We start from the raw sequence: 21,740 nt of genomic DNA, 5'->3' as shown, positions 1-21,740 counted from the left end.
GCCAGGGCCAAAAGAATGGGAATGGGTGGGTAGGGAAGTGGGGGGAGGGAGTATGGGGGACTTTTGGGATAGCATTGGAAATGTAATTGAGGAAAATACATAATAAAAAAAATTGTGAAAAAAAAAAAGTTTCTATAAAAGTAACTTTCCTAAAAATAATGCCACGGCAGGTCATACCACATGGTGGAATATAGAGAAAAAAAAAAAAAAACCCGACAAAGGTTTTTGCTTCCTCCTTAAAGATGGTAAGAAACTTCCTTTGACATACAAAGAAAACATCTAAGTAACTTGAAAATACCTGGAGATTTTAATAACAACACTTTCTACCTTCTGGAATGAAACATAAATAAAATCTAGCCCACATATATCCATTTCTTTTTAATATAGATAAGTTATTGTTAAAGAATAAAAGCAAACTCATATTAACAGTCAATGAATTATTCTTAAGGTATCAGATGATAACAGTGACCAGCACCACATCAAGTCAACACCACAGACTGAACATTGGCACAGTTCATTGTAACAGTGGCCAGTACCCAACCATACACAGGGCAATCCCACTGTGTACAGCACCCTACAAGTGCACAGAATGAGCTGTGTATAGAAAGGATGGGAACAGGTGACAGACTCCCTGAAAGTGCTTGTTTTATAAGGTTGACTTTGAAATAGAAACACACTTAAAATTATAAATTAAAATTATAAATGTACATATTAAAGTATAGTATGTATATATTATATATGTAATATATAATATATGGAGGCTTAGAGTTTTCAAAACCTAACCCTAACTTGCAACTGCTTCGACCCCACTTCTAGCTCATCATGCATAGATAGGGAAGAAAAGATGGTAAATAGGACAGGCGGATATGGACCTGTTTAGAAATAGTTCTTCAGAGCAATTCCAATCTCTCCTGTTGGGATACCAGCAGTCCAGTTTAGTAGTGTCAGGATAGCAACAGTAGAGTTCACCAAGCATGAATCAGCACCTGCAGCAGGATCCAGCAGAAACAACCAAGCCTCCACCGAATCAGAAGTCAGCAGGAGCAACCAGAACCAGCAGGAATACTAGAAGTTCTCTGCTGTGTCTCTCTCAACGAAGTGAAAATCAGCAAAGTAGCAAGACCAGCAAAATGATGCAGGGCAAGCAATGCAAGCACCCAGTCACTGTCTGTTGAGGTCTAGTTATATCTCTCCAAACATCACGTGTCTTCTCGTGGGTCTTGCTTCAGCAAAACATCACATGAGTCTGCATCATATGACACAAACAGAAATTTCCACTTCAAATATATGATAAATGGTGAACAACATAATATAATTGTGTGTGTGTGTGTGTGTGTAAAATCTTAGGCAGGCTTTTCCTACGCAGCCATGGCTGTCCTATAACTCACTATGTAACCCAGGATGGTTTGTCACTCACAGAAATCTGCCGCCCTCTGCCTCCCACATATACCTCTATGTTCAGCCTCTAAAGATATTTTTAAATCTATATCCTGTATAAAATATGTCCTAAAGAAAAAAGACGGATACAAAGATTTCAGATTTGTGATAATATCAGTAATAGTAATGGTTGGTTATTCAACAGATTATCTATAACGTATACTTATTTTATATTATACCTCCGAACCCCTGTGCCCCTCTTTGGGGAAGAAGATATACAGTGTTGAGGATAGGATCCAGAGCAGTGCATGCTAAACTTGAACTATGCTCTTAGCCCCAAAGAAAGATTCCTTGCAGCAGGGAAAGGAAATGTAGATATGAGAAAGAAGAACAAAAAACTAAAGACATGTTACACTTGAATTTGAAATATTGAAATTAATTGTTTTCATCTGAAAGAACACACAAAGATCGTGTGAGGATACCCATTGCTTCAGCAGTCAATATTTAGTTGTTGGAGGCAGGTTCCGAGCATAACTAATTCCAACTATTTGACAGAAAAGAAATTGCAAGGCCATTACTGAAGTTCAGCACACTATATAACAAGAAAGCTAAAAAGGATTATATGCATTCTGGCAAAGATCTGAGAGTCCACCTTAGGAGACTGTCAGCTAAGGCCTGCTGGAGATTCTGGCTTGGAGGGGGTGACTGTAACATTAGGAGACTGTCGACTAAGGCAGGCCTGCCCTAGATTCTGGAGTAGAGGGGGTGGCTGTAAGGAACTGGGCTGGGAAGATGATAGAGCAGAGGGGGAAGGAGGGGAGTACTAAGGATGAAAGGTCTCAGCCTAGAAAGAGCAGATGAAGGCAGAGCAAGATGGGGACAGGACTCAACCAAAGTAAAATGTGCTTTTAAATCCCATATATAATCCTATTACTTTCTAACTTTAAAAAGAGGGTGGGAGGTCCAGGGAGACAGCTCATCAGGTAAACTCACTTACCACCTGAACTGAACCTCTGGGATTCCCCAGCCACACCCCCACATAGAAGTAAGTGCAATTTTACAGATAGATAGATAGATAGATAGATAGATAGATAGATAGATAGATCTGAACACATATATACCTTAACATATACATATATATGGTAATATAAAATTAATTTAAATTCATAAGATCATAATGATACTTCACAAAACAGGAGGAAAGGGGAAGTGGGCAGGGACAGAATACTTGACTGAATTTGTCTTCATGAAACAACAGTATATATAATGAATACACACAATCGAAAGAAAATGAAATTTTAAAAGTCAACTCTTGGGTAATTTTAATGAGGCAACTAGTTATTTTTAAACCCCATTAACAGTAGAACCTGTTGGCAACCAAATCTATTTTCTGATTATAATTTTCAGCAAACTACTAAAGTATAAACAGTACAACTGCACCCTCACCTTGTGTGACTTGGAGTGAACTGTTGCTGTGAGGACTGGACACTGATTCCTGACAACGTCACAGGAGGAGGGCAGCCAAGCACCTAGCATGTCTTGTGGGAAGAACTAAGCTCCTCTGAAGAAGTCATCTCTGCAAAATCAAACCTGGGCCAGCCTGAGCCTCGCAGGCCTTTGCTCATTCCCAGAGATGGCGTGGAGCAAAGGCCGCATTCAGCAGGACAAGCAGCTAAATTCCTTTAGCCAATGAGCTACAAAGACAAGACAAATGGAAGGGAAAGCAATAGACCAAGAGACATTGGTATGTGCTAATGGTTACAATCAGCCTTATGTAGATCTGGATTCAAATAAACTAGAAAAAAGGTATTAAAATCATAATTGGAAATTTTATATCTGAATATTGAATGATATTCAGTAACTATTATGAAACGATGGTATTATCGTCTTATAAAAACAGATAAGTCTTGTCTCTTTGGTTTTTGAAATATTTATTCATAAAATATAGTTGGCCATCTGATTTTGTGTCCCATGGGTTCACTCAAATAAAAAGATAAATGCTGAGAACCCTTCATCTGTATTGAGCGGGTAGATACTTTTCTTATGTGATTCCATAAATGACACCGCATAGTAGCTATTTTCATGGTTCCGTGTTAAACCTAAGTACCATGCAAAATGTCAGGTGATTTCAACTTACTGGAGGATATGCATGCTGTATGCAAATGCTACTTCATTTGATGGAAAGAGCTGAGTACCTGAGGCTTTGGCTACCTACCAGAGCTCCACGAAGAACACCTCAGGATGTTTATAGGGACCTAACTGGAAGTTGCTGCAAAATAATTTGGGAAAGAAGTTTTGATACCGATTTATTAAAATATAAGTTTTCTGAAGTTAAATAATGTCACACATAGAATTTATTATACCATACTTTATACACAAATACTATATACATACCTACCATTGCATATATACATGTAATTATTTCACTATATTTCTCCATCAGGAGATATTTCCCTTCATGTGTCTGTGAAAGGAAGTTAAAGGTCATGTAAGACCACAAGGGATTAACAAAGTCAGCCACTGATACATCTGGGGAGCATTAGCTATATTAAGGACAAGCCAGCATGAAAAGGTAACCGGAAGAAGCCACTGAGTATTTTCTGGTCAGGCTTTGAGGTCATCTGAATTGAGGCATTGTGGTTTACAGTCTAGCAAGGGACACATATCATTTCAGCTCTTTGATGCAAACCCCAACACAAGAGTTCCTCTGGTTTGGAATTGTATCAAAGCTGAGCACATTTCTTTATTGAATTTAAAATGCTTTGCACTATAACACCTTTTGGAGAAGAGTGGACAGGAAATATACATATAGTGACAACAGGTGCTATCTTTTGAATTTTTCATGTTGTATGAATTCATATTGGGCACACAATGCATTCAGCATCAATCAACCAGGACCCGCTGTATCTGTTAAGCAATAGCTCTATAGAAAGTGTAGAAGCTATTGGTGAGGTCTGATTAGAAGGCTGATGGTGTTACAGTTCCATGGAAGGAGGAGCATTGAAATCAAAGAAAGATTGTCAAAAACCTTGGATTTTTATTTCTGAGCTTGGTAAGTGAGATAGTCTCTGTTCTCTAGGTTTCTCATCTGTAAAGCATCATTGTAGCAAATTTAAAGCATCATTGTAGCAAATCTGGAGGATTGTGCCTAAGGCACCTTCTTGCCTAGCCATCTGAAGATCTAGGAACACTTGTTTTCTTCTGACCAGTACCTCTGTCTCTTTGCCTTTGGGTTATGAGTGTCTGTGAGTATTAACTGCTTATACACATCCACCACTAAGTTCTCTTCTATGCTACCAAGTCAACCACCTAAAAACATCCCAGAAGCAAGTCTACATTTCAGAGTAATTTTCTTCCATAAATACTTATTAGTGTTTGCCTTATAATATTCTGATGATTAGTACTGACCCAGATGTGACTGTTTTCTTGAATATGCCATAGAAAGCCAAGCTCAGTCTTAGTCCTATTAGGCACTGCAGCCATTCATATTTTGAGGAAATAATGCAGGGGTGGCTTTTTTTCCTGCTCTCTTAATTTCTGCAGGTAAAATCATCAGGAAGTAATTTAAATGTGCCCATTTATGAACTTACCTTAGGAATGTACAGACACCTCATAGTGTGCTTGCTAAGAAGTGTGTACTTAGCTGGCCATCTCTAGGTAGTAACAGAATTTGATTTGTATGGAGAAAATAGGAGATTGAGTCATGTGATTTTTTTTTCCTCTTACCAGTTAAACTATTCACATAACATCACCAAAGCCTTTTCTTACGTATTATATATGCCTCTCTCCTGGAAATGTGCTGAGAACAGCTTCAAATAAATGGATGCTTGCTCTTGCTCTTGCAAAAGAACAAACTTGTAGAAGACTTTTTTTTTCATTTCTCAAGTGGAACACATCCTTATGCTGACTGTGTTCATATTGGGAAAACAGACTCTGTACCACACTGAGGCTAAAAAGTAATGGTGATAGGTATTCCTGCCCCAATGCAGAAGAAAGTAGAAAAAGGAAAAGTGAAAAACCTCACGAAGCACAGTGAGTACGGCTGTGTTAAAAGTGGCCCATGCCCACACTGTTAGCTTTATTCAAACTCCCCGTGAAGTGAGGTCATTGCACATTAATAGCCAGCAAGGGTTTTCCTTCTATCCATTCTGGGCCTCAAATGGAGGTTTCTAAACCAAAGCACGAGAACCAGTAGTTCAGTTGGTAGCTAGAGCATTCTGCAATGGTGTACCTACTTTCATTTCATAGACTAGAGGTTAGATGCTGAGAAATATTACACATATTTTTTACTTAGTACCATTACTGTATATGCAATCCAAGCTCACTAGAGAAAAATGACAAACGGTTCTGAAAAAATATGGAAAAATGTTGTCTAAATCCCCATCATCTATAAACAGTCTATGCTCTAAATATTCTGTATCCCTAGGCAAAATGTTTATAAAAACATGAATACATTTTTAAAACTTGGCCAGTCCTGTGGGGCTTTTTTTCCACTTGCTACTCTTAAAAGTTTTCAAAAAATTTTTGCATAGAATTGCATTAAGAACTATGAAAATACAGCATCTTGCTAAGCACAGGATTCTACTCAGTAGAGTTGGATTGAGTATGGATCCTAATAATGAAGTGTGGCAGATGAAAATTTCCAGGGGCAGAATCTCAGTTTGCTGCAAATTCCGTTTCCTGACTTTGCATCTTGTGTCCCTTCAAAGGAATGCCGTGTTCTCTTTCTATGGCAGACTTTTTCTATGTGAGCATAGCTGTGGGGAGAGCCACAGAAGTTGGATGCAGTAGGAGCTTTGTCTGCAATTGCATTAATTCGCTTGAGCTTTCTTTTCAGATATAAACTGCTTCCTTGTGCATCTACCTGAATATTGGTCAAGGCACATACAAAGGCATGAGAGAAGGTATGTTATTTGTGTGAACTATTGTCCTCTGTGTGCTGCTGGAATGTTCTTTGTGTTTAAGTGTATGAATCCACAGGACTAGCTGTGTAAGACAGCACTGGGCAGTCAAAGTTTTTACTCAGTTAGGGTTCAGTTTTTACAAGGCTAATATTACCATATGCTGGGTCACTGTTTTTTAATGTGAATTTTGATCTAACAAATATTGTAATGAGCCTTCTTTCTAAGCTTGCAGTAGTTTATTTTCATTCTCTCAAAGTAAGCCACCTTTAATGGAGACAACCAGGGTAAAATGCTGTGTTTCAAGTTCAGGGTCACATTATATTTCTGGTTTGTCTGATTATAAATAATAAATGCACCTGAGTGAGCAGAACTTTATAATTTTTCTGTGACTACCTGTAGGGAAAACAAACAGAAAAATTTTAGTCAGCTTCTCTGTGGTTTATACACTCTGGTGTCCCCAGAATCCCTGATACACATGTCTTTATTTTTTTTATGCATTGCTGGTATGACCTGCCTCAAGAAGCCAATTCAAAAGTATTCCACACACAAGAACTCAGCTTGTGGTCAAACTGGAATGGTGTCAACTCTCCAGTAGGTCCCCCATTCAAATTGACATCTCCACACACGGTGTGGGTTTGTCTGCATTTGATAAAAGATAAATCACACAAACCCAAAGAAGGAAGTAGTTTCACAGAATACCCAAGCACTTAAAATATTAGAATACAGGGATATTAGGGAAGTTAACCCAGATGTATAGCACACATGACCAGAATCTGTGACAATAGAAGAAAGGGACAAGCTGCTGAGAAAAATGTCATCTTCTATACAAAGACACTTTTCCAAGTCTGCTGTGTTATCAGACCACAGCTAAGCTTAGGTAAAGTTTGACCAACAGTTTATCACCCATGTTAGCCATGCTAAAATTGGTCTCTCTCTTTCCCTCTCCCTCTCCCCCCTCCCTCTCCCTCCCCCTCTCCCCTGCCCTTCCCTCTTTCTCTCTTTCTATCTCTCTGACAATTAATTGCTGCTGGGTCTCAGCAGCAGGGAGGGTAGAAAGAAAAAAGATAGCAACCACAAAACTCAAATCCGTGCTCCTTCTAAACTCAATCTACTATCAGTCCTGGGCATTCTTGGTCTTAAAGGCATGATTGGTTTGGTTATTAAGGTTTATATCTACCTTGGCACAGCTGATTAGACTTATTTGGCATGAGGGTTGATTAATGAGATCAGGTGAGTCTATGAGCAGACATTGTAGCAGAGAACCCAGGCTCTGAGTCTACGAGCAGACATTGTAGCAGAGAACCCATGCTCTGAGTCTATGAGCAGACATTGTAGCAGAGAACCCATGCTCTGAGTCTAATGAGCAGACATTGTAGCAGAGAACCCAGGCTCTGAGTCTATGAGCAGACATTGTAGCAGAGAACCCAGGCTCTGAGTCTATGAGCAGACATTGTAGCAGAGAACCCAGGCTCTGCTTCCAGCTGGAATAAATCGAGAGGATTGGGATGGAGTTCAAGCAGTCTTGGCCAGATGCTTTTGGAGGTGGGAGGCTGTGCCAGTACAGATAGTGCCACAGGTTCCTGACTGAGGGCACTGGGAGATCAACCAGAATCAAGCACATACTGAATTCATTAGGGACAGAGACTCAAAGTGGGGGAAAGCTGGCTAGCTACAGTACTGGAAACTGCCGGCCCTATAATTTGGTGGCTTAATATCATCCTAGAATTTGCTACTAGTGTAGAGGATGCCAGTTTTGTCATTGGTACATAGTACCATGTCAGGCCAAGAAGTAAAGAAGCTACAGGACATGTGATGGAGAAATAAAAGGCAGACTGAATCATGAATGAAGAAACTTGAAACTGAAAAATGATCTGTGGCAGCCCTCTTGGAATATATAATGACTTGAAGCATTGAATCCAATCAGGACCCTAGTACTTTTAGCCAAGCCTGGACCCAACTTTGGATCCAGAAAATTTTCTACAGCTTCCAGTGAAAAGACTTCAGGTTGAGGCAACAATATTGCAGATTCTTTGCAAGATTAGGTATGCTGGAAGTTAATCCAGGAAGGCAGAGGAGAAGTAGAAGCATACCAGGAGGATTGGAGAGAGAAAAATCAAATCAATGACACAGGAACAAACTTGACACCAGCACCTTTCAGCCATGGGGAATCAGTCATTTTACACAGTCAGAGTAGACTCAATAGGGTCTTCAGGAAATTTCTTTTAAAATAGTCATTGGGGAGCCACTGCATATCCCAGACAGCCCAAATACTATCAAACAATCATGGTGTGAAGTGGTTAAACATGTACACCCTAAGCTCATCTTGTGGCTTCCATTCAGTGAGAGGTCTTTTTATTTTTCTTTTAATTTAATTTAATTTAATTTTTTACTTTTTCACATGATATCTGCTCACTGCCCTTCTTCCAATCACCCCTCTCACAATCCTTCCCTTATCTTCCCTTCTCTTCTTAAGGGGTGGGGTCACCCTGGTTATCCACCTGACCCTGCCACTTTAAGTCTCTACAAGGCTAGGCACTAAGTCCAGACAAGGCAGCCCAGCTAGTAGAACATGTCCCACAAACAGGCAACAGCTTTTCGGACAGCCCCAGTTCTAGTTGTTCAGGGCCCACATGATGGTCAGGCTGCACATCTGCTATGTATGTATGGGGAGGCCTAGGTACAGCCCATGTATGCTCCTTGGTTGGTGGTTCAGACTCTGAGAGCCCCAAGGGTTTTTCCTACTGTGCTTCACACCAATGCTTTTTCTTCAGTTCTCATCCAGCAATGTGTTTTCTTTGCTGAATGTTATGCCAAAACCAGTTTTTTACTAAAAATGATTCATGTCCCTATCATGTACCCTTAATATTTTACTCTGAAAGTGTATTAAATTAGGTGAGGTTCTATCATTTGAACATAATGCTTTAAAGTTATTTCTTTTGCTTTTTGAGATTTTAATATAATTATACTTCCCTATTTCCTTCTCTCCCTCTAAACCCTCCCAAAAGTCTTTCAAATTCATAGCCTCACTTTTATTGCTGTTATACACACACACACACACACACACACACACACACACACACACACCACTTGGTATTGTATAACAAAGTGTGTTCTTCCCCTGAAGGCTGTCTCTCCACTCTCAGCATTCCTTATATTTCTTAATTGCCTGTATAACTGTCAAAGGTTCCCTCTCTGTGGGTTTTCTCTCCACCCAAATTATTGTTTCTTTAGGCACGTAGAAGCCCTTTAGTCTTATGAAGCCCACTTATGTGTTGTTGGCCAGTGTCTGAAGTGTGTACTGTCTTCATTAAAAGAGCCTTACTTTCAATTTTTGTAATCAAAGGACAAAGACATTAACTTTGGTGGGAGACTGGGCATCTCTTCTACTCCAGAACCAGAACTTGAAAGTGTTTCCATGCCCAGTACTGGAATTTATTACATAATCTATGACTTTTGTGGGAGAATCATTGTTATCCCACGTGGTATAACTCTATTTAAAAACACAATGTGTGTGTGTCATTTTAAATAAACACAAATCATGTTTCCCTGTGGTTTTTTTCACACAACCTTAGTTTTATGTAGCCCACATCTCTTCTGCCCCCTCTCTGTTTTCTACCCTCTCCTCCCAAGATAAGCTTCCTTCACCCCAGTTGTCCCCACCACCATTTTGTTCTTTTTTTTACATTTATTTATTTCTTTATTTTTTACACTCCATAATTTATCCCCCCCCCATCTACCCTCCGACTGTTCCACATCCCATACCTCCTTCCCACACCCCTGTCTCCACATGGATGTCCCCACTCCCCACCCCACCTGACCTCTAGAACTTCCTGGAAGGGGCTCGGACCAGCTGAGGCACCTGGGAAGGACACTGTCCAGCAGCTACAACACACTCCGGGTTTCTAGCTTTTGTGAACTCTTACCCCTGCTAGGGTGAGCTATTGTGATATAGCACCACAAGAGACATTTCTTCCTTTGTAAATAACCCCTCACTCATATTCCATAGATAACCCCAGTAAACTTCACTGGTTCACCAAGTTGTACCAAGGTATCCATACTTTGTCTATCATGGGCTCCTTACTAAGGCTGGATAAATGTGTGTGTGTGTGTGTGTGTGTGTGTGTGTGTGTGTGTGTGTGTGTGTGTATGTGTGTGTTGTATCCCCCCAGGAAAAATATCACTAAAAATAGTACAGAAGTTGGCATTTCACAGCTTTCCTCCCTATCAGACAGCTCTAATATTCTTTCTGCCCATTCTTAGATGTTCTCTGGATGGAGGAGATTAATACAGATGACTTATCCAGAGCTGAATATTCACAGTTACTTACATTTGGTACTTTGACCTGTCATACATCTTTGTTTTAACCATTACCCACACCAAAAGAGCCTTTTCTAGACAAAGTTGAGAGCAATACTCATTGATAGGTATGACCATCAAAATTTGGATGGAAGTTTCACAAAATCACCATTTAACATAATAACAAGGCATGTCACCCTCTAGGACCTATGATACCATTAACTTTTGATGAAGTTTTGTGCCTGGCACGAAATCCTTCCTGTTGAGTGGCCTCATATCCACTAGGTTACTATTGTACCAGTGGCTTACAAGCTGTGGTCCAGCTTGTTCAACAATGGCCATCTACCAATGGAAAGTCCAAGAATCTACTAGTTGTTCAGCCATCAAGACTGGATGTCTCAGCTGGTCTTCAATATATGCCAGAATCCTGAAGAAGTCATCTCTAATGCCAGTGAAGAAATGAACTTGCTAGCAAGAGCAAAGGCAAGCAGGTAAGGATAAAGTGCTAACTTCTTTCATGCACTTTATTTAGGCTGCCAGCAGAAGGTTTGGGCCAAATGCACAGTGGATCCCTCTACTTCAAGTATTCATTCAAGAAAGAATTCTTACACTGATGTCCCCAGCCTCTTGAGTTGAGTTCATTAAAGATGTTGTCAAGTTGACAACAAAGAACAGCCACCACACATGCCAACCTTTGGATATGACATGGCTGCTACACACAACACCTCACAGCAACTGGTTAACTTCACAAGACCTGCACAATAGAAAGCTAGTTAAAAAACAAAAACAAAAAACAAAAACAAAAAACAAAAACAAAAAACAAAAACAAAAAACAAAAACAAAAAACAAAAACAAAAAAACAAAAACGTGGTGGCGCACGCCTTTAATCCTAGCACTCGGGAGGCAGAGGCAGACGGATTTCAGAGTTTGAGGCCATCCTGGTCTACAAAGTGAGTTCCAGGACAGCCAGGGCTATACAGAGAAACCCTGTCTCAAAAAAACAAAACAAAACAAAACAAAACAAAACAAACAAAAAACAGAAACAAAAACAAAATGACTAGATAGGAAAGGGTCCCCAGAAGTCCCATAATTATTGACAAAGGATGGTTGCTGAAGAAGAGAGAGCCACTCTCCACTGAGGGCATCCTGGGAGCTCATTTCTGTACTGCAGTGGGCTAATTAGACTCAGGATTATCAATAAAACTAAAATTGGCAGACATGAATTTTGAAGTGAGGGCATGTGGAGGACACTATGGGGAGATATTGGATGTACATGGTTAAAATATATTGTATAAATGTTCAATATTCTCAAAAATTAGTAAAAGAAATCCATGTGATTTTGAAGCTAAATGTTCTGGGTCTTAGAGAGAATCTAGACAAGTCACCTTTCCTTTCCTAGAAAAATAAAGAATCCACAACTTTAAGCATGGTAAACAACAATTTCAAACACAATGCTTAAGAAAAATTCATTGATATAAAAACATGAAGTAACAATGACAAACCAGAACTAATGGGGCACAGGTACTAAGCAGATACACTGAATCAAATAGAAGAGAAAGTGGGAACGAGTCTTGAACTCATTGACACAGGGGGAAATTTCCTAAACAGATCTCCAATGGCTCATGCTCTAAGATCAAGAATTGATAAATGGGACCTCATGAAACTGGAAAGCTTCTGTAAGGCAAAGGACATAGTCAATAAGACAAATCGGCAACCTACAGATTGGAAAAAAAATCTTCACTAACCCCACATTCAATAGAGGACTAATATCCAAAAATATAAAGATCTCAAGAAGCTAATCACCAAAAAAAAAAAAAAAAAAAAAAAAAAAAAAAAAAAAAAAAAAAAAAAAAAAAAAAAAAAAAAACCAAACAACCAAATCAAAAAATGGCTTATAGAACTAAACCTAAATTTCACAGCAGAGGAATCTCGAATGGCTGAGAAACACCTAAAGAAATGTTCAAAGTCTTTGTGATCAGAGAAATGCAAATCAAAATGACTCAGAGATTCCACCTTACACCAATTAGAATGGTTAAAATAAAAACCTTAGGTGACAATGCATGTTGGTGAGGATGTGGAGAAAGAGGAACACTCCTCCATTGCTGGTGGGATTGCAAACTGGCACAACCACTCTGGAAATCCATCTAGAGGTTCCTCAGAAAATTGGAAATTGATCTACCTAAAGACCCAACAATACCACTTTTAGGAATATACCCAAAAGATGCCCCACCATGCCATAGGGACACGTGTTCTACTATGTTTATAGTGGCCAGAAGCTGGAAACAACCTAGATGTCCTACTACAGAAGAATGGATACAGAAATTGTGGTTCATTTACACAATGGAATACTACTCAGCTATTAAGAATGAGGACATCATGAATTTTGCAGGCAAATGGATGGAACTAGAAAATATCATCCTGAGTGAGGTAATTCAGACCCAAAAGGACATGCATGGTATGTACTCACTAATAAGTGGATATTAGCAACAAATAGAGAGAGAGAGAGAGAGAGAGAGAGAGGAAGAAGAAGAAATATAGAATATCCAAAATACGGTCTACAGAACTCAAAAAAGATCAACGAGCTAAAGTGCTCAAGTGAGGACAACTCAGTCCCTCTTGGCAGGGAGAAGAAAGCAATCATAAGTGGGGAGGGAGAGAGGGACCAGGGAGGGAAAGTGGACAGAGGGGAGGAAAGTTGGGGTGGGGAAGGGAAATCTAATCTGGTATTGGGTGAGGGGAAAGGACTGAAGCCCTGACAGCCAGCAGAAAGAATGGAAACAGGCAACCTGGGGAGATAGGAGGTCGAGGGACCCTCTAGAATATACCAGAGACCTAGGAGGTGAGAGACTTCCAGGACTCAAAGGAAGGACCTTAGATGAAATACCAGACAGTAGGGAGAGGGAGCTTATAGAGCCCACCTCCAGCAGGAAGGGGGTGCATCCCACAGCCACAACTCTGACCAGGAAGCAGTGCCAGTGTCAGCTTCTCCCAGGCAGCTTGGGCTTATCTGAGAATGACTCTTAGCAGCCTTTCTGTTTCTGTGCCTGATGAATCTGGTCAGTTTCAGGGACTTGTCGTAGCTTTATTTATTTCAATCTTAACGGAGCTTTCCTGCAGGACGGAGTGTTTCATCTCCCACTAGAACATTCTGTTGTTTCACCTCCTTGTAAACATCCTGTCCTAAGTATCCTGATGTTTTTCTTTACTTTTATACCTTAGGTCATAACAAGTTTCCCTGTAGGATAAAAGGCGTTAGTTAGCCTAGGAGGAAACTGCTATGCAGTTCTTCATCTTCTGAGAACTGCCTGTTCGTTTCTTCAGTGATTTATTGGTTGGTTTGTTTAATCCCTTGATATTTAGGCTTTGAGTATTGTATATTCTAGGTATCAATTCTTCATTTTAGCAGAAGATAATTGTTTTCCTATTCTGTAGGTACTTGTTCACTCACAGTTGTTTCCTTTGTCAGGGAAATTTTCAATGTGATGTGAAACTACAGGTCAGTTCTCTCAGCACCACTTCCTGAATGACTGCAGGCCTTTTTCCTCTCAGTTTCAGAGTTTCAAGTTTATGCCTCTCACCTGGTGTTCTTCTCCATTTTCTAACCTATGCAAAGGTTTGCTCTTTCATAGTATCCCAGTTTTCCTCTATGTTCTTTTGGTGTTTTAGGAAGAATTCCAAATTCCTTACTTACTTTGTCTGCATCCTTTACTTTGAGTCCTGACATTCTTCTCCCTTCTGCTTGATTCATTCTACCTGAAGGTCTTTGTCTTTCCTTTTTTAATTGGGTTATTGGGGATTTCAAGTCCGTTTTCATATCAAGTTGGGCCCTCTCTCGAGTTTCTATTTCTTTCCTGAATTTCATTTTCAATTCCTGGGAAAACTTTGTATTTCCTTGTGCATCACTCAAGCATTTATTCTCTTTATTGTATTGACTTGTTTCTCTTCTTTAAACTCCTAGAATTATTTGATGAAAATGATGGTCGTTCTTTTAAATTCTGTGTCCTAGGGTTCATCTAGGTAATTCTTATTGGCGGTCATTTCTACAGCACCAGTAGGGTTTGGAGCAGGGATACTGCCTTGATCTTTCCCATAGTTTGTTTTTATTTTTGTTGTTGTTTGGGTTGGGTTGGGTTGGGGTTTGTTTGTTTGTTTTGCAGCAACATCTGGGTATGTGACTCCTTTTATTTTTTAAGTTCAGTGTCTCTCAAACATAGCACGTTGAGGCAGAAAAGAAGATGTGTAGGCAGGGTTAGGCCTAGAGGTTGGAATTATTTATATAGAAAGAATTCAGGTCAACAAGGGAATGGGCTGGTGTGCAAGATGTGTTTCCTTTTAGAAGCCTGGAGTGTGGGGATAGATCCAGCTACACCCTACAGAAGGATATGAGCATAATTTTTAAAAAGTTATACAGCTCAAAATGTTTTTAAAGAAGAGTTTAACAAAGCTTTTTTAGAAGTTAGAAGAATTTTCCATATACACAAAAGATTTATTTATATATTTAAACAAAGGTATTCTGAATGAAAAGCCACAACCCAGGCAATAATATGTCCGTTTGCCTATGGTCTCTCTTCTCTCGTTGAGAATCTTAGCTTTTGCCTCCAAATCTAGACAAATCAGTCATCTCCTCACAGCAATGCCATTTACACAACCAGCTTCAAATGCGCTGTAAACTTCCGTTTCTGCCCACAGACTTGAAACTGTAACGGAAACAAGGCGCCCACAGAGAGAAGCACGTGGAGCTTCTTTCTACACATTTCCTCTGTACTTTTGAACTGCAATTAGTACTCTGTGCTACAAGATCAGATTTGAGCAGTTTTATTGTAAAATGTCAGCTATTTCCATTTACAATGGGTAGCTCCTAGCTTCTTTGACCTAGTTTCAATAGACGGTTAACTTATTCCCCACTGATGTTCCACGACTACACTGTTGTCACTGGGCTACATTACACTGAGTTCTTGTTTCTAGTACGTTAACTTTCTCATCTTGGCTTTGTTTCCTTTAATTAAAAATATTGTTTTTGTTTTGTCTGTATGGATATTTTGCCTGCATATATGTTTGTTCACCGCATGCAGGTCTGGTGTCCAAGGAAGCCAGAAGGCGGCATTGGATCCCTTGAAGCTGGAAATGAAACCCAGGACCTCTGGAAGAGCAGCCACTGCTCTTAACCACTGAGCCATCACTCCAAACCTTCATCTGGCTTTTCTACAGGAGTATATATTTCAATATTTTAGAAAGAATGAATATGCCTGAATTTTTCCATCCATTATATTTTATGACACACAATTTAGGCTTGCATTTTTTTAATTTCTTTGAATGCACTGTGGTGTCTTTATAAAAACCCAGAACCATTGCCTTAACATTTGTTCTGGGTTACCAGCTGCAAGATGTTAGAGTGCTTTGCATTATAAAGGCAGTTGTTACATTTCCTTTCTAACAGTTCCTGATACATAGAAACAAACTGACCCCAGAGGGTCTCACTTTGTACTCTAAGCTTGCCAAAAACTGGAGATGTTCTTTCTATATCCTCCATGTGCAGGGATTTCAGGCATGAATCACTATGCCTGGCTGAATCTTTTGAGTATTGATTTTATACACAGAATGATATTCTGCTATATTCGCAGACCAGTGTCTTGCTCAACCATAATTAGAGACACCTCCTCCTGCAGCAGATGGGAATAAATATATATACCCACAGACAGACATGACACAGAGAGTGAGAGACCCTGGAACATATCCCTAAATGGGATGTCTCCATCAAATTCCTCCCCTCAGGGCCCAGGGTACCCCTCAGAAGACATGGAATGTTTAAGAGGCAGAGGGGATGGAAGACACTAAGAAAACAAGGCCCTCTCCATCAGCATGAGCAAAGCTCACTGGAACTCACAGAGACTGAATTAACATACACAGGACACACACAGGTCGGCACACAGTCCTCTGTGTATATAGTATAGCTTCCAGTTTAGGGTTTTTATGGGTTCCCTCACGAGCGTGTGAACAAGTGGGTCTCTGATTTTTTGCTTCTCTTGGACACTTTCCCTTCTATTGGTTTGCTCTTTGTTGTGATAGTTTTTGTTTTTATCTTAGACTTTATTTTTGTTATATTCTATTATTATCTGTTAGAAGCCTGTTTATTGTCTAATGAGAGAAAGAAAGGGGATGGATCCAGATGAGAGGGGAGGTGGAGAGGAATAGGAGAAGAGGGAGGGAAAACTGTAATCAGGATATATTATATGAGAAAAAAATCTATTTTTTTAAAAAAGGAAAAAAATAAGTATTTTAAATTCTGCTATTTTAATTTCTCATGGTTTGCCATGTGAATATTTTTCACATAAAAACACATGAACAGAAGACACTAGAAATTAGCTTTATTTTTTCATTTCAAAATCTCATTCCTTTCCCTTGCTTTTTTTAAATTTATTTTTATTTTTAATTTATTTTTTACACTCCATATTCCATTCACTGCTCCCCCATCACCATCCACCCTCTGACTGCTCCACATCCCACACCTCCTCCCCAACCCACCCAGTCTCCAGGTGCATGCCCCCACCCTCCCACTCCACCTGATCTCTAAACTCCCTGGGGCCTCCAGTCTCGTGAGGGTTAGGTGCATCATCTCTGAATGAACACAGAACCAGCAGTCCTCTGCTGTTTGTGTGTTGGGGGCCTCATATCAGCTGATGTATGCTGCCTGGTTGGTGGCCCAGTGTTTGAAATGGGGGTCCTGTAAGACCTCTAGTCCTCCTATGGGATCGCCCTTCTCCTCAGCTTTTTTCAGTCTTCCCTAATTCAACATCAGGAGTCATCTGCTTCTGCCCATGGGTTGGGTTAAATATCTGCATCTGACTCTTTCAGCTGCTTGTTGGGACTTTCGGAGAGCAGTCATGATAGATCTCTTTTTGTGAGTGCTCCATAGCCTCAGTAATAGTGTCAGGCTTTGGGATCTCCCCTTGAGCTGGATCCCACTTTGGGCCTGTCGCTAGATCTTCTTTTCCTCAGGCTCCTCTCCATTTCCTTCCCTGTAATTCTTTCAGACAGGAACAATTCTGGGTCAGAGCTGTGACTGGGATGACAACCCCATCCCTCACTTCCTTTCTCTGTCTTTTGGTAGCCTTAGCATAATGACTATTTCACTATGAACTTGAGCATACTATTGACTAGACAGGCTCATTCCCAGTTTTGAAGAGAATCATTTTCTCATTAAGTATTTGTGACATCTGCTGAAAAACTTTAATTTTCATATAGGTATTTTATTTAGGTTATGAAAATGTATTATGAAAATAGTTTACTGTAGATATTTTGCATTTAATCACTATTGTAGAATTTCATGATATTCATCCTCTACATCTGGCAAGCTTTTCATGGACTTGCACATCTGTCTGATTCTGTTATCATTAATGCTGCTTGTGTGACATTGATACAGGGGATTTAATCTAGACCATCTTGCATGCTAGAAAACTGTTTTACCATCGAACTATACCCCCAGTCATTTTTAAAGCTTTTTATTCCAAGACAGACACTCACTAAATTTCCAAGGCTTCCATATCCTAGCTTAACCATGCCTCAGCCTTCGGACAGGCCAATGCTAAAGGGCCTGGTTGCCTTCAGTTTATCCATGCATCATTTGACTAGCCTCCAGAGACTATGCAGGTGTTGAATGTAACAAATAAAAATGTTCCTGAAGAATGGGGTCTCATTGAGGAATCACTACACCAGTTAGGCTAATGGCAGTTAAAAGTATATCTGTTTAATAAGGACCAAATGTTACAAAGTACTTGCAACACAAGGCATGTAAATGCAAATGCTAGAAGAACTGAAAATAAAATAAAGTAAAATAATATAAACACTTCCCACAGCATTCTAAAATATTTTAATGAGAGCTTCCCAATTACTATGACTAGATAAACATATGATGTCTGGTTTATTCTCAAAAGAGCCTTGTTGTTTCCACCGAAGGATGAAGGAAACTGAAAGTCCCCGTGGTTAAGTGGCATTGCCAGGTATCACACAGCTAAGAAGTGCTGAGGACAGGATTCCGAATCCAGCCTTTTCAGTTGCTTTTGGAGAAAGCAGAAAGTCACAGTAGGCAAGAAATTGCATGAGGTTTAGTTTTGATGAACAATATTTTCTTAAATGGCACTCTTATATGTAAATCAATTCTGATTTACATTCAGATCACAGAAGTTATTCATGGAGGGGATCATAAAGATTATGGAAAATCTTCCCCCACCCCAGCCCCTGTGCGATATCACATAAACTTCTTTATGGGGGGGAAAAAAAAAAAAAACCAGAAAACTTTACTGTGTGCCTTTGGGTGTGTGGGTAGAGCAGAGGACGGAATGCTTGTCTGTTTTGTGGTAAAACAAATTCTTAACTCCCCTTATTCCTTCAACATGAGAACTCTGAATGTTCTTGTACTATTATTTCCTTGAGCAATGCTGGCCCGATACTGTTGTTAACTACTGAAGTAACATATTTAAATTAGCTATTTTATAAGGAGCATGCAGATGCACTGTTGTTGAAATGTCTATTACATATACTGGTGCAATCGCTTGCGTTTGGCTTTTTCTGCTAGCTGAGTAACTGAATCCCTGATCATTGTTTTGAATTATCTAATTCAAATTAGCGGTTGTCACAACACAGGCTGAGTTATACCTTGCTTAGATTGAGTCAACAACAAAACAGAGAATGAGCTAAGGAATCATTCCACTTCTCTTAGAAAACTGTGTTTCACTGACTCCCGGGAGAGAAGGGTTTCCCATAAGTCATGCATTTAATCCCAAACAAAACTTTCTAGATGTTTCCAAAATGATTTAGCAATTCATTACCACTACATATCTAAATGGTTCTTGGAATTGACAAAAAAAAAAAAAAAAAAAAAAAGGAAGTACAGGCAGGCTCTGGGGCTCTTCCTGACTAAAGTCTGCAGCCGGACTCAGAACAGAACCATACCTGGAAAAGAAACTCCCTGTGACACACGGACCAAACCAGAATCACCAACAGTGACTGGGTTGTTCAAATATATTCTCCAAAGATGAAAGATTCTATCATGAAACAGCATTGGAAGCCATATGAAAGGGCTAGGTCTGAGGAGGTGGAGATGTTTGACTGGTCTGTTTCTAAAGGCATACACCAGTGTCAGGGTCTCCTAACTGCATCAGCAACACTTGCATCCCTCGGGAACTTGAAGAATGAACTGTAAGATACTAACTCACCAGATGAAAGGAATTATGAAGGGCATCAGTGGGACAACAAAGGGGAAAAGATTTGATGACTTGAAAGCTGAAGTAGTTATCATGGTTTCTTTTCCGCCACTCTCTACACCCATCTTTGACACAGATTTGGAGCTTTATGGTGTTGACATATACTCTTTTGTCTTCTAAACAAGCACAGAGCCTTCTCACATCTTCTTCATTTCATCTCTGTCCTCTATTTCATCTCATTATTATTTCCTTAGTTGTCAGAGTCTGGAAATACTGAATCTATAAGAGTACCCTGTCCTAATTCCTTTTCACTGGGATTAGAAATAAGAAAAAGGCAAAGGCATGGCTTTAGATTCTCTAATCCAGTGGTTTTCAACCTATGGGTCATGACCCATTGTTGGGAGATGACCTTTTCACAGGGGTCCCCTAAAACCACTGAAAAATGCAGATATTTACATTATGATTCATAACAGTAGAAAATGTACAATTATTACATAGCAACAGAAATAACTTTATGGTTGCTCCGCCTTAATTTCTAATAGCAAGTTAGCATTCTGAGGTCAGTGGTGTAGTGTTTCTTGAACCCAATCTGCAAGGGGCATGGCATGAAAAAGATCAAAGGCAGCACATTACCTGGTATGCCTGGGATTCTCTGAAAACAAAGAGGAAGAGTCAGCCTAAGTACCAGCTAGATGGCAGAGAAATAAGTAATATTTCAAAGAGCACTGTAAGTACAGACTTTGAGAATAAAAAGAGCTTAACCTTGAAGAAACTGAAGATGAAGCTGGGGGTCAGTCATCACCCAGGAAGAGCTTCAGTGATAAATCAGATCACCGTGTGGCTGATCCTAGGAGAAGGATGGGGCACCACTTCCAGGTCAGTGGCGCCCCAGAGGCTAAGGTGTGAGAACTGGAGTGGTCACTATTGATGTTTAACTGAGCCACACAGCTGTGAGTCCATCTCTTGAGGAATATCTTCATTATCTCCTGGCTTATGTACAGGAAGAACCACACTTCTCCTCTGTGGGTCACTGAGTAAGATGGGTACCTCAAAGGCTCTAGCAACTTGATCCAGTTTTTCCCTGTTGGAACTTTCTTCTTTTCAAGACATCTTTAGACTTCTTTTCCTTCTGCTTCTCATTCCCTTCTTTTTTTTCTCTCTCCCTCCTCTTCTTTGGATTTATTTTTTGAGTGTGAGTGCTTTGCCTGCTCTTATAGGTAGGTACCACACTCGTGCCTAGTGCTTGTAGAGGTCAATAAAGGTCAGATGCCATGGAATTGAAGAAACAGGAGGCTGTGAACCATGATATGAGTACTGGCAACCAAACCTGGTCCCCTGCAAGAGCAACTAGTACTCCTAACCCCTGATCCATCTCTCCAGTCAGGAGGCTTTTTTATAGACTAGAAAATTTTTTATTAATTTTTTTCCAAAACTAAATCCAGGATATTTGAGCACTCATTCAAGGATGGGACTCTGACAAGGAGAAATGCACCAGTTTGGAGGAGAAAATCTCTGTCCCTAGTAGTAGGTGTTGCTTTGGAGAATGAGCTTCAAGTTACCAGAGCCAAGCAGCAGAGCTCAACCATAGAGAGTCTGCTCTCAAACTCATGCACCCTCGCTCTCATTGCTGCATGACTCAATCTGATGGTGCTTTCTTGGGCATCTTTACAGAGAATGTTTATTTATAATTAGTAATCGAATTTAGGGGAAATTAACACAACTGAGAATCTTTCAATCTCTTGAAATACTAGAAGCGTTTAATTATTCTTCAGAATTTTGTGAGTTTTTCTCAAAAGTTGTTTGTCTATACCTGTGTGCATACGTGAATACTATGTGTGTGGGCATCGGTCAAAACTAGCTAATTGGTATCTTGAAAGAAGCCCCACAGGATAACAGTGCAGCTTGATTCATCTCTCTCCTCTCCTCTCCTCTCCTCTCCTCTCCTCTCCTCTCCTCTCCTCTC

General features: G+C 39.9%; 1 long non-coding RNA gene across 1 annotated transcript in view; it reads left to right on the top strand.

The window, feature by feature from the left end:
• The window catches only part of LOC110307571, a 34,388-nt gene that overhangs the window by 8,643 nt on the left and 4,005 nt on the right, over nucleotides 1–21,740 (top strand). The window contains exon 3 of the long non-coding RNA XR_002379421.1: nucleotides 6,215–6,281. This is a non-coding gene — a long non-coding RNA (uncharacterized LOC110307571). The remainder of the gene's footprint in view (nucleotides 1–6,214; nucleotides 6,282–21,740) is intronic.

The sequence above is a fragment of the Mus caroli genome, chromosome 13, assembly GCF_900094665.2.
Source record: "Mus caroli chromosome 13, CAROLI_EIJ_v1.1, whole genome shotgun sequence".
NCBI lineage: Eukaryota > Metazoa > Chordata > Mammalia > Rodentia > Muridae > Mus > Mus caroli.
Note: the sequence above shows the minus strand (reverse complement) of the source record. Positions and strands in the feature narration are given on the sequence as shown.